This window comes from Erpetoichthys calabaricus, chromosome 13 (assembly GCF_900747795.2).
Source record: "Erpetoichthys calabaricus chromosome 13, fErpCal1.3, whole genome shotgun sequence".
Classification (NCBI taxonomy): Eukaryota; Metazoa; Chordata; class Cladistia; order Polypteriformes; family Polypteridae; genus Erpetoichthys; species Erpetoichthys calabaricus.
In genome coordinates, this window is record NC_041406.2 from 62,337,360 (window position 1) to 62,350,370 (window position 13,011).

Below are 13,011 nucleotides of genomic sequence, written 5' to 3' on the forward strand. Positions count from 1 at the left end.
CCTAACCTGCATGTCTTTGGACTGTGGGAGGAAACCAGAGCACCCGGAGAAAACCCACGCAGACACGGGGAGAACATGCAAACTCCACGCATGGAGGACCCGGGAAGCGAACCCGGGTCTCCTTACTGCGAGGCAGCAGCGCTACCACTGCGCCACCGTGCCGCCCACAAAAAGATATGTATATTACACTTCATTTACTGTAAATTATTCCACAATAGTGTCTGTCCTATATTAGCTAACTAGAGATGTGTTTGAACAAACTGTGCTATTATGCAACGCAAACATACAGTAAGTTGGTATTGTATTTACAGTGGAGCTGTAAATAGAAGAAATGCAAATTGCACCATATTTTGAATTAAACTCTTACAGTTAAGGTTTATATACCTGATAAAAGCTAAAATGAACACTGTGTATTATTATAGACATTCTTTCTTTATGTTTATACTAGTTATGCTACCCGTCATAGACAGGTTGAAATCTAAGTAATCAATGTTAACCTAAAGTTTATTGTTTTATACATGTGATGTCCATTTGGTGTGGTATAATAATACACACCTGATCCCTTTTACTCTTCAAATAGAGCCACCTGGCCACAGAACTGACCACTTTTACAATCTTTTAGCTTTGCTGGAGAAACGCATTGGGCGTTGCTACCACATTAGCCTGATTTAGCAATTCCAGGCTAGTGTGTGTCAGAGCTTTTGTTTCCCAACATAAGCATCAATTTATTATTTTCACTAATCCATTGACTACTATCTGAAGTTATCAGTGATTGGCATTACAGCTCTAAAATTTGTTCACATGGCCTGAGTGGGTGCAAGAAAGTCTTTATCATGCTGCTGGTGATAGCATATAATGTCAGACAACAGAATAGGCCAAATAGAGAGTTATGTTTTTTATTTTTAGACCCCATTTGGTATTTTATAATCATTTTTTGATTTCTTCAACCTTTCTTTTACATGTTTTGCATATTTTAAATTTTTATTCTTAAGACTAGCAACAGGACAGGCACACAGACACAAAGCCAATCACAGAGACACTTCTCATTTTATTAAGGTGAACACGCCAATTTCTGTTCATCTAGGCTGTTACTCTCTGCTGGACTTATTCAGTGTTAATGTTTGCAGTGTATCATCTATTGCAATGTATTTTGTAAGACATGTCTTGTGGACGGATTCCTTTGAGGTTCGCTAATAGGGCCAAGCTATTAGTTAACTGGTAAAGCCAAATGTGTTTATCTAAATCAGTTATGTTACATTAATAGGAGTGAATTGTTATGTGATCGATAATTTTGGCCAAATGTTTTGAGAATGACACAAATATTAATTTTTACAAAGTTTGCTGCCTCGATTTTTATGATGGTAATTTGTATGTACCCCAGAATGTTATGAAGAGTGATCGGATCAATGGCAATAAATTACAAAGTCCCTCTTTGCCATGAAAATGAACTTAATCCCAAAAAACCCATTTCCACTGCTGTCGTGAAGAAGGCTTCAGGGCAACCAAGAAAGTCCAGCAAGTGTCAGGACCGTCTCTTAAATTTGATTCAGCTGTGGGATTGGGGCACCACCAGTAGGCAGGTGTGAGTGCATCTGCACACACAGTAAGGCAAAGACTTTTGGAGGACGGCCTGGTGCCAAGAAGGGCAGCAAAGAAGCAATTTCTCTACAAGAAAAAAATCAGGGACAGACTGATATTCTGCAAAAGGTACAGGGATTGGACTGCTGAGGATTGGGGTAAAGTCATTTTCTCTGATAAATCCTCTTTCCGATTTGGGGCATCCAGAAAACAGATTGTCTGGAGAAGAAAAGGTGAGCACTACCATCAGTCCTGTGTCATGCCAACAATAAAGCATCCTGAGACCATTCATGTGTGGGGTTGCTTCTCAGCCAAGGGAATGGGCTCACTCACAATTTTGCCTAAGAACACAGCCATGAACAAAGAATGGTACCAAAACATCCTCCGAAAGCAACTTCTCCCAACCATCCAAGAACAGTCTGGTGACGAACAATGCCTTTTCCAGCACAATGGAGCACCATACCATAAGGCAAAAGTGATAACTAAGTAGCTCAGGGAACAAACATCGAAATGTTGGGTCCATATCCAGGAAACTCTCCACAGACGTTAATCCCATTGAGAACTTGTGGTCAATCCTCAAGAAGCAGGTGGACAAACAAAAACCCACAAATTCTGACAAACTCAAAGCATTGATTATGCAAGAATGGGCGGCCATCAGTCAGGATTTGGCCCAGAAGTTGATTGACAGCATGGCAGGGTGAACTGTAGAGGTCTTGAAAAAGAAAGAAGGGCCAACACTACAAATATTGACTCTTTGTATAAACTTAATGTAATTGTCAATAAAAGCCTTTGAAACTTATGAAATGCTTGTAATTATACTTCAATATACCATAGAAACACCTGACAAAAAGATCTAAAAACACTGAAGTAGCAGACTTTGTGAAAACCAATAGTTGTGTCCTTCTCAAAACATTTGGCCACGACTGTATGTATATTCACTGAGTGCTGTCATGTCTGTTAGTATTTGGAAGTACAGATGTACTGTGAAATGCCTGATGCCATTTTTCAGGTTATTGCTAGTGCTATCAAAGGCATTTATACAGCTTCTATTTGTTATCACTATAACCCATATTCAACCTTAGTTTTTATGGATTTGATTTTTTTTGTGAATTTTCTGTGATTCACATGCTTCTTTGCTTTGAAACTTCTTACTGTTTCAATTTGTTCGTGTTTCCTATTCTCTGTGCTTAACTCTTGCTTAAAGCATGAAGACAAGTCAGTACGAGATGGGCTTTTAGTTTCTGAACCCTAAACAAACACATCTGTATAAATGAATGAAAAAAAGCTAATTTCAGTAAACTACATGTGACATACTACTATAGATTCTACTATTAAATGTGCTCAGACAGAGTAAACACCCACTGGTAGTTAAAATATAAATTAGCTTAAAGAAAATACTACAAACCATGAATAAATGATTAATTAGAAGATCCAGTTCAAACTATTATTTGATTACATACAGGAGATCCTGCACATGTATCCAAACTCTTTTTATTGAATGACTTCAAACACAAAGTTATAATTGAATTCTACACTACATTTTTCTTTGGTCTCACATTAAGTATATTATAAAGCTTTAAAGGAAAAGACTCTCTTTTGTTTGAGAACAAAATAATCAAATGAAAAAATACAGGGCTTGACTGTCAGTCACATCTGGCAAGAAGCTGCCAGTGGTGCGTGCTCTTTCATATGCACATTTCCTTAGACCCTGGACTAATGTTACGTCTGCTCTTCATTTCTCTGATTATTTCTTTAATGCAGGCTAAATCTGGGCTGTACACTGGCACACTGGGATACTGAGTTTGAATCCTGGCCAATTCACTGTCTGTGTGGGTTTTTCTCTGTGTACTCAGATTGTCATCCCCCACGCCAACACCACTACCCCAACATCCTAAAGACATATAGGTTAAGTTGACTGCTGACTCTAAATGGTCTCTTCTGGAATGAGAATAGTTGTAGGTGTGAGTGGGCCCAACAATGGCTGTGATGTACTTGGGACATAATCTAACCTCTTGTCATCTTGAGTAAGATGGCGAGCCGTGTCTCTTATAAAATTATTTTTTTAAATTGTCTTAAAATTAAAGGAAGCATTGTGTTTTGGAAATTAAGGCAACAACCTCACATCTCCAGAAGACCCGATTTAAATCTCTATTGTTTGTGTGGAGCTTTCACATCCCCCCATTTCATGGATTTTTCTCTTGCTACTCTAGTTTGTCTCTCAGATGGAGATGCTGCACAAGGTTGAAAGGCTGTGTTTGTTGGGGTGCACCTACGATGGACCATGACATAGTCAAAGTGGGTGTGGATAATGGATGGATGGGTAGTCTCAAAATTTAGTTTTGTTTATAACTTTAACTAGCTGAAATACCCAGCATTGCCTGGGAGGAAAATAAAGTGTTTTTTTTTTTAAATGTTTGAGAAAAACATAATTAAATAAAAACAACTTTAAAAATGAAAATAAATTAACAAACAATAAACACTTACTAATGTTCAATGTCTTGCGTTCTTGTATGTATGTTATCATCCAGTTGACGCTCAGAACCGGCCAACTCTATTTAATTTGAAAAACAACAGGGATGCAGTGCTGCTTAAACATAAAGAATGCTAGTAGTCGCCTGCTATATACTAACTGTGCAAGCCTGTGCTGTTGAAAGCACGGGATCCTAGAAAGTATTGAAATCGTCAGAACTATTCTGGGCATCTCTCTGCTATGATGCTTGCATCATTTCTGCATTAGCGGCTAAGCAACTGTCTTTCTTCAGAGGTTTCCTTTTGCCGGTGTGCTGGCCTCGCTTGCGTATTCTCGGAGCTGGAGCCCTCAACCTGACTCTACATCTCACTTCCAGGCCAGACAGACACACACACTCGCATGAGTAGAACTCTATTTAATTTCAAAAGCAACAGGGGTGCAGTGGTGCTCAAACATAAAGAATGCTGGCAGTCACCTCCAGTTTGCCCTCTGGTGGTCATTCAGAGTGTCAACTGAATGATATTGTGCATACAAGACCGTAAGATCACCCCCCACCCTACCCAGAAAGGGATGGGTTAAGGCTGATTTCACCCTACAGCATTTTTAGTCAACCATTGACAAATATGTGTACCAAGTTTCATGAAAATCGATCCAGCCGTTCGGACGTGATGCTGGAACATACATACATACATGCTTTGACTTTTATAGATATATATATATATATAGATACTGTACATGTCACCCATATGCAATACAGTACAGAACACTTAAAGATTAGGTAGTATGTTGATTGATGTTTAATCTACATTTTATTCTAATTGTAGTGTACATTATTGAGAAGACGAACTGGAGAGGGTAACAACTATTATTGAACCAAAAGGTGATAGCTTTGATACTAACCTACCTAGGGCCTGATATCAGTTTGAAAAACAGACTGTGTCCAGGGTGAATAGGGCTGCATAGAATTGCATCAGTCTGCTTTCTGCAGCATTTGGTATATGTGGACTCTATTGAGCAATGAACAGAGAGTGACATGTTGCGCCTGCTTCAACCCGCTTTGTAGTGATCTCTTTTCTTAGGCTTTGGTGCTCCCATACCAGAATGTGATTCTTTCCTGTCAATACACACTCAATAATGCTGTGGTAGAAGCTCACCAGTATTTGTTTCTGCATACCACTCTTCCTCAAGCATCTGAGGAAGTGAAGGCACTGCTTTGCTTTTTTTGGTGATTGCAGTAGTGTTTTGTGACCAGTTTAGTTTCTCTGAAATGTGTAGACTGAAACGTTTGAGACTGCCCACTCTCTCCATCACTGCCACATCCATACAGACTGGTGAGTGGCTTTTAGAATGTTGTGTTATATCATAAAACAATATAGGCTGTAAGCTGTTAGTATTGTTTAATGAAATCATACTATTAGATGTTTATAAGGTCATTTTCATGGGTACAAGGACTGAGAAGTTCTGTTAAATTTAGAATATTTCTGTTTGTGGTAATATATAAAGATATATTTCATGTTTACTGTAGAAGTGAATTGTAAACCACAAAAATTTATGCTGTAGTCATCATAATCATTCCAATTATAAATTCAGTGGATCAACTATTGAAGCATACTGTATAACACCTCTGCAGGGAAACGTCAGAAATATTAAGAACTGATTTAAAAAAATGAATACATAGTAAACTGTAAAAGACTAACCAATACAAATGATGTAGAATTTAAATAAACTATCTATTGAATTGCTATTAATAAATTTGCTCATACTAATTTTTACTTTTCCTGTTCTCTGCTTGTTTTTTTAAGGCAGCAGTGGATATTAATAAATATATAATTAAAAGCAAAGGTATAATCTAAAATCATTATTTAATTAAATTCACTAATAATAAAAGGTAATTATTTACTAATAGTAATAAAATTAAGGTCAAAATTGTGTGACCATTGTTTTGCAATAACCTGAGGTGTTTGTGGTATCCAGCTTGTTTGAGCATGTTGTCGTTGGTTCAGTTGTTCTGAAATGCTCTGCTATGCTGATCACAGATAGGTAGAAGTATAAGCTTGGGAAGGTAGGTATTTCAGATTGATGTGAGAGTGGTAAGGCTTTTATGAAATGGCAGTCAATAAATCAACAGTATGTTTGGCTATATTAAAGGCTCGCTGTCTATGCAGCTACTTGGGGAATGGCACTATGCTTGAAATGCATCACTCCTGTCAGTTTTTAGCAGTAGAAAACCTTGTGTACACCACTTTATAGTGCATATCAGCACAATGAATTTTATTATATGGAAAATAATGACACTGGTAATTGTTTTCCTTGTTATTCAATAAATCATTCTCATATATCTTTTCACTGGCAAACAAATCAGAAACCGATGGTTGCCTGCAATGGAACTTGCTCAAAATAGTTTTTTTAATCTCAGCTTTGGCAGGCATTCACCATCTAATGTTTGTGGTGCTGTTTTAAATATTAGCAATAGTTATCACATTGCCCTGGTTTGTAGCCACAGTGACAATCACACGGCAAACCATTAAAATGCCTACCATTAGCCAATATCCCATAGTTCTGAAAACAAAACATTTCTTTATTATCGGTGTACGTATATTTAGCAGCCACATATTCCTTTTTAAAACACTTTTACTTTTCTTGCTAGCTTTAATCTGATGTCCAAAATCCACAGTTGATGTGCTTTGTCATCTTCCAAAACTGCATGCATCTGTGACTTGAAGGCATTCGCAGAGTGTGCACACTACGTATGGTAGTAGACCAGGGGAGTATTTTCCATACGTCACTTAAATCATCTGAGATCAGATGCCTGATCTTGGATGAGTTAATGCCGGTGAAACTAATCCGGGATAACTCAGTTTTTCAAAACGCAGCAGTGTAGGAGATTAGTTTAGCTGGATCTAATCATCCGAGATGAATGCGCGCGCCTGTGCTGATTGAAAAGCCCATATATATTGAGTCTAGAAAACATGATCAGCAAGTCTTTGATAGGCTGTAACAAAATGATGAAAGAACGGGTGCATTTTTTTTTTTCACACAAGCGGAGCAAGACCTTTTATTTGAAGGACATGAAGAATTTCAACATTTAATATGCACAAGGGGTAACACTGCAAAAGCAGCCCAGAACCAGAAAAGACAGCTGGCAAAAAGTGGCCGACAAATTAAGCGCTAAGTAGTGTGCATTGTACTTACTGAATGTAGTGTTTCATTTCCTATGTGTAATTAATTATTATTTAATATGTCATAATTCCAGATCAAACGTGAACACAAGGAGAACATGGGAACAGGTTAAAGTGAAGTACAAGAATATACTGTACTTCAAACTGGTAAATACTGGTATATAACTATTTAAAGAATTGTTGACATAAAGAATCATATATAATATAAAAAACATTAATTCTAAAGCTAATAAGAAGGCAGACAAGCAAAAAACAGGTGGAGGTCCATGCGGTCCAGACCTAACCCCTGCAGAAGAGTTGGCTCTCCAGCAAAATGCCCATCGCCCTGTTTCTGAGGGCATTCCAGGGGGAAGCTCCTCCTCAGAACCAGTGGCAGGATGCAGTGGTCACTTCATTTCAGGTAAAGGATGGTCACTGCATATATTTGTCATCGATGTGTGCCATAGGTATGTTCCATATAGCCCTCTTTTTTGTTGCATCAGTTGCAGGGAATGTCATATCCCTAGAACTTGTGTCTGACCAACGAGATATTGACGAAGGTCAAATATTTGATGAAGACACTGTGTCTGATTACTTGGATCTGCGTACAATCCAGTGCCCCAATCACATTTGGAAATCCTGGGTAATGAGAATGTTAGGCTGATTGTGAGATTCTTCATGGAACTGTGGGTGATTTGACCTGTGTGTTGCCTACCTGCAATGGCATGAAACGCCTCTTTTATTGTCTGCACATGCAGGTGTCCAGGAAACACAATGAAAACCCGAAGGAAATATTTCAGAGCCAGACAGACTTTATGAATTGCCTAGCAAACTGCACTTTTAGATAGATTTTCTGCATCGCCTACAGTATATAAAAAAAGTGCTGCTTGCAAAAACCTCAAAGCAATGCATACTGTCTGTGTGGTTGTGAGAGCCCGACTTTGCCTAGTTTGACTTCGAATATAAAAATAAATCTTTTAGGTACAATATTCCCCCTCAGCTAAAGCAGTATCTTTCGAAAAGAATTTCCTCCGGGAGCAATAAAGGATATTGCCGATCGCGCAAAACCCTCTCTATATGAAATTCTCTTCTTATAATTTGCGCACCAATATCAATTGGTCACTCATTCATGAACAGTGAAGCCATGACTGAATGAATTCCACGCACGGACAGTGATTAAGTGTGTGAGCTAATCCTTGTTTACATCGAACAAACCTGATCCGAGCAGGTTTGAGGATTAGGTTGTGTTGCTATGACAACACACCCAGCAAGAGTTTTGAAAAACCGACAGATCCAGGATCATGCCAAATCATCAACAATTACATCCGGCTAAACGAGTAATCCACGTACGAAAAATACCCCAGAACTTCAGTGCACAGCAACGCTTTCTATATAACTAAGGGCCAAAGTAGTACGCAAACTCCCAGCTTTTGAGATTGTGATTTTTACACATATTCAGATAAGCGCAACACAATAAATGTACAGGTATAGTAATAACAGTAGGACAGAAGCACTAAATACAGAAAAAAGAGCAGAGTCGCAAACTTTATTAGGTGCAATTCTATATTACTAACAATGTGACTTGAGTACTTGTTTTAGTTGTTAGCCTAAAATATGCTCTACTGTAGGTTTCTCTATTTTTTCTTTTAACATAGCTAGTGTAAATCCTACATGGGTTGGATTGGCATCCTGACCAGAAGAGGGGATGGTTCCTTACATAGGACGGGAGGCTCCAAGCTGGCAGACGAGCATCCCAACCAGGGGAGAGAAAGGTTCCAGACCTGGAAGTGATGGGCAGAGGGGATGGACAGACAGTCCACCAGAAAAAGATGTCACTGGGGATTCTTTATTCCCCCAGGACACTCAATAGCAGCGGCCCCGGATACCAATACTCAGTAGGGAACCAGTAGGACATGCTGGGAGATGTAGTCCGGCAGAACAGCCCTGCTGGGATCTGTGGGTACCGCAAGAGTACGCTGCAGTGAGATGTGCTCCCTGTTATGTTGGACTTCCGTATGACCCAGAAGAACTTTCAACAGGCAACAGCCCTGGCACCAGAAGTATTCCTGGGTCTGCAATAAAATGGACCACACTCCCTTATCCAGGCGAGTCGGAGCTAGGAGGACATAGAGCAAAACTCGACTGGAGGAGAGTAGTGCAGTAGTGAGAGGAGTTGTGAGGTATTGTGGAGAGAGAGAAAGAACTTGGAGGTATTGTATTTAAAAAACACACTTAATTTGAACCTGGGACTATAGGTGTATCCGGGGTTTGGGGGTCGATGGTGCCTGGTTTCATCACACTAGATACATTTTTATTTTGTTTAATTATATTTATGAAAGAATCAATTGTAGATTTTGATGTTTCAGTCACATAATTTAGTATAGTTGTAGCAACAGAACAAGAGCTAATTTACTTTGATGAAGGCATGTAAAAGTCATTTCTTATCAAACCTAGTCATAGTAAAATTATTTCTTACAATATTATATTATTTAAACATTACAAAATTAATTGATTAACAGTGAAACATACACAGTATTGTTTGTTCACTAAATGAGTGCCAGTTTAGAATCACTAGTCAACCTCACCTGTAGATTCCTGAGATTTTGAAGGAAATAGGAGTATCCAAGGAAAGTAATACCTAATCGAATCTAATCTGAAACTAGTCTTGCAGGGCCAGATGTTATTCTCAAATGAGAATACATGTCTGTGGACAACCTGTTAAAAAGTCTGTAGTGAATAGCTGTGAAATCCTGTGCTGCAAAGGCTACATCCACACTTCCCCCAATGTCTCCAGTCCGTTCTTTTTAAACCGTATCAGGGAGAGAGCAAAGGAAACTTGGCAAAGACTTGATGTTGAGAGAAAATAAAATGCTTCAATTGCTGTTACCCATTCAGGAGAACAGTAGCACAAGCCAGCTGAAGTTTAATAATTAATTTACACAATGTAATGAGCACTACGAAAGTGAAGACAGACACACACACATATAAATAACCGCAGCTACACACATTTGAGAAGTGCCTCTGTCAGCTACAATATTTTTCTGTCATTTTAACTATTGCATTACTATATGACATAACAACAGCAAATACAGTTTAGATTAGCATTATGACCTATGAATTGTAACCACTGGGGGAGGCAACTGAGCCCCAAACTATAGACACAGCAATGCCCAACACACTTCCAGGTTCAAATAAATAATTTTTATTTGACAAAATGCCTTCTTCATAAAATAACCAGCAAAATACACCATTCACAATCCTCCTTCCTCCTCCAAAACAGTGTTGCCCACTGCCTCTCGATTCTGACTCAATTTAAGTGAACTAACCCAGCCACAGGGGATGCACAAACCAGTATGGTTCCTCATGCCTGTCCCAAGCTTGGATAACTCGGGATGGTTAAGTCAGGAAGGGCATCCGGTGTAAAATTTATCCAGATCAGTATGCGAACAACAATACAGATTTCCATACAGGAATCGGTCGAGGCCCGGGTTAACTATGGTCACCACCAGTACTGTTAGCCAACAGGGTGCTTTGGGAAATTGGGCTGCTGTTGGCAGAAGAAGGAGAAGAAGAGGGGGAAGGTGCATCCAGAGGCAGGAGGAGAAGAGGAAGGTAAAGAAAGTGGAAGTGCGGGTAGGAACTTTGAATGTTGCTAGTATGACTGGTAAGGGGAGTAAGCTGATATGATGGAGAGAAGGAGGTTTGATATATTGTGTGTGCAAGAGGCCAGATGGAAGGCAAGTAAGGCCAGGAGTATCAGCAATGGGTTCAAATTGTTCTATCATGGTGTGGATGGGAGGAGAAATGGGGATGTGTTTATCCTGAAGGAACAGTATGTCAAGAGTGTTTTGGAAGTGAAGAGTGTCAGACAGAGTAATGATTATGAAGCCGGAAATTGGAGGTGTGATGATGAATGTTGTTAGTGCATATGCTTCACCAGTTGGGTGTGCGATGGATGAGAAAGATGATTTCTGGACTGAGCTGGATGAAGTGATGAGCAGTGTACCCAAGGGACAGAAAGTGGTGATTGGAGCGGATTTCAATGGACATGTTGGTGAAGGGAACAGAGGAGATGAGGACATGATGGGTAGGTATGGTGTCAAGGAGAGGAATGCAGGTCAGATGGTACTGGATTTTGCAAAAAGGATGGGCATGACTGTGGTGAATATGTATTTTAGGATGAGGGAGGAACACTGGGTGATGTACAAGAGTGGAGGAAGATACACACAGGTAGATTATATCCTATGCAGGACGGTCAGTCTGAAGGAGAGTGGAGACTGCAAAGTGTTGGCAGAGCAAAGTGTAGTTAGACAGCATAGGATGGTGGTCACTCTTATCCTGTACCACTCTTACATACTTCTCACGACTTCCTCATACAACACCACAACTCCTCTCTAGGCACCCTGTCATATACTTTCTCTAAGTCCACAAAGACGCAATTCATCTCCTTCTGGCTTTCGCCATACTTCTCCATTAACACCCTAAGAGCAAACATTGAATCTGTGGTGCTCTTTCTTGAGAGATTTTATCTCTCCACCAAGTACTTTTTTAGAACTGATATGTTTAATAACTATGAACTTTAATTAATCTTAATCCAACATTTAACAAAAGCAGAAAAAAATGCAACTGAAGTTATTTCAGCCTATTTGCATTAGAGTTTTAACTATATAATATTATAAAATGCAATTAAAAAAAATAAATTAATTCTATTATCAGAGTACATAAAATAAATGTTATCACAGTAATTTTTGAACACATTGTTAAAAACTTTGATAAACAAAATATGATATCTCTAAATAAATAAATCTTTTAAAATATCCCAAGTTCTGAAGCAGTTAACTAAGCCTGAGAGTAAACCTGAATACCATGCATACACTTTCTAACTTAATGTGAATTAATCTGCCATCTTTCTAAGGAAATAAACTAAAATTTCTGCGGTGAGTTGGCACCCTGCCCGGGATTGGTTCCTGCCTTATGCCCTTTGTTGGGTGGGATTGGCTCCAGCAGACCCCCGTGACCCTGTGTTCGGATTCAGCGGGTTGGAAAATGGATGGATGGATGGATAAACAAAAATTTAGTAGTCTAGTGTTGTTGCTATAAATTAGTTGCAATGTTATATAAATGCCTCTCAAATTTATTCAAAATCTGTCTCATCATTTTTTGTGCTGCAGTAATTAACAGAGAAAGAGAGAGAGATGGACATCATTTTTATTTATGAGCATACTGTGAGGAGTTAGGTATAGAATTTATTTTAAGGTATGAAAACAGGTATTCACAGAAGGGGAAAGCTTCAAACCAAGGAACTAAGAACTCTGTCCATTTTTTCCAAAAGTAGAAGATAGTAAAAGCACATGATGCTACTAGAAGGATGTAAGCATCAGATTTGTAAAATAGTTACATGTATGTCTACTTGGTTAGAGAAATAAAATATCACCTATAAAAAAAACTGATATGCTAGTACAACTATCAAATTACATTTGAAACTTAGGCACTGATGCATCCAGCTACCAGTAACTACGCACCTGGGATAAAAGGCGATCTCGTATGTATTGAAAATATAAAGTGGAATGCCTAAACCATTTTCAGAAATAGTTGAGTTTCACAAAAATAAATTACATTTTTGCATCAACGATTCTGATACGCATTTAAGTAAGGTACAATTGTAAGCCACAAGGTGAGATGGATTTTTATTTTTTTATAAAAGCTAAACAATACAGCTTTACTTCAGAAAAAAGTATGTGGGGCAAATGAAAGCAAGCTATGATTGTGATAAAATGCATTTAACTTCAAAAATTACTAACATAT

At 38.6% G+C, this 13,011-nt stretch overlaps 1 protein-coding gene across 5 annotated transcripts in view; it reads right to left on the minus strand.

Annotated features, from left to right (window-relative positions):
- LOC114663371 (cytoplasmic dynein 1 intermediate chain 1) overlaps positions 1 to 13,011 on the minus strand; it is a 468,822-nt gene that overhangs the window by 225,238 nt on the left and 230,573 nt on the right. The window lies entirely within an intron of this gene.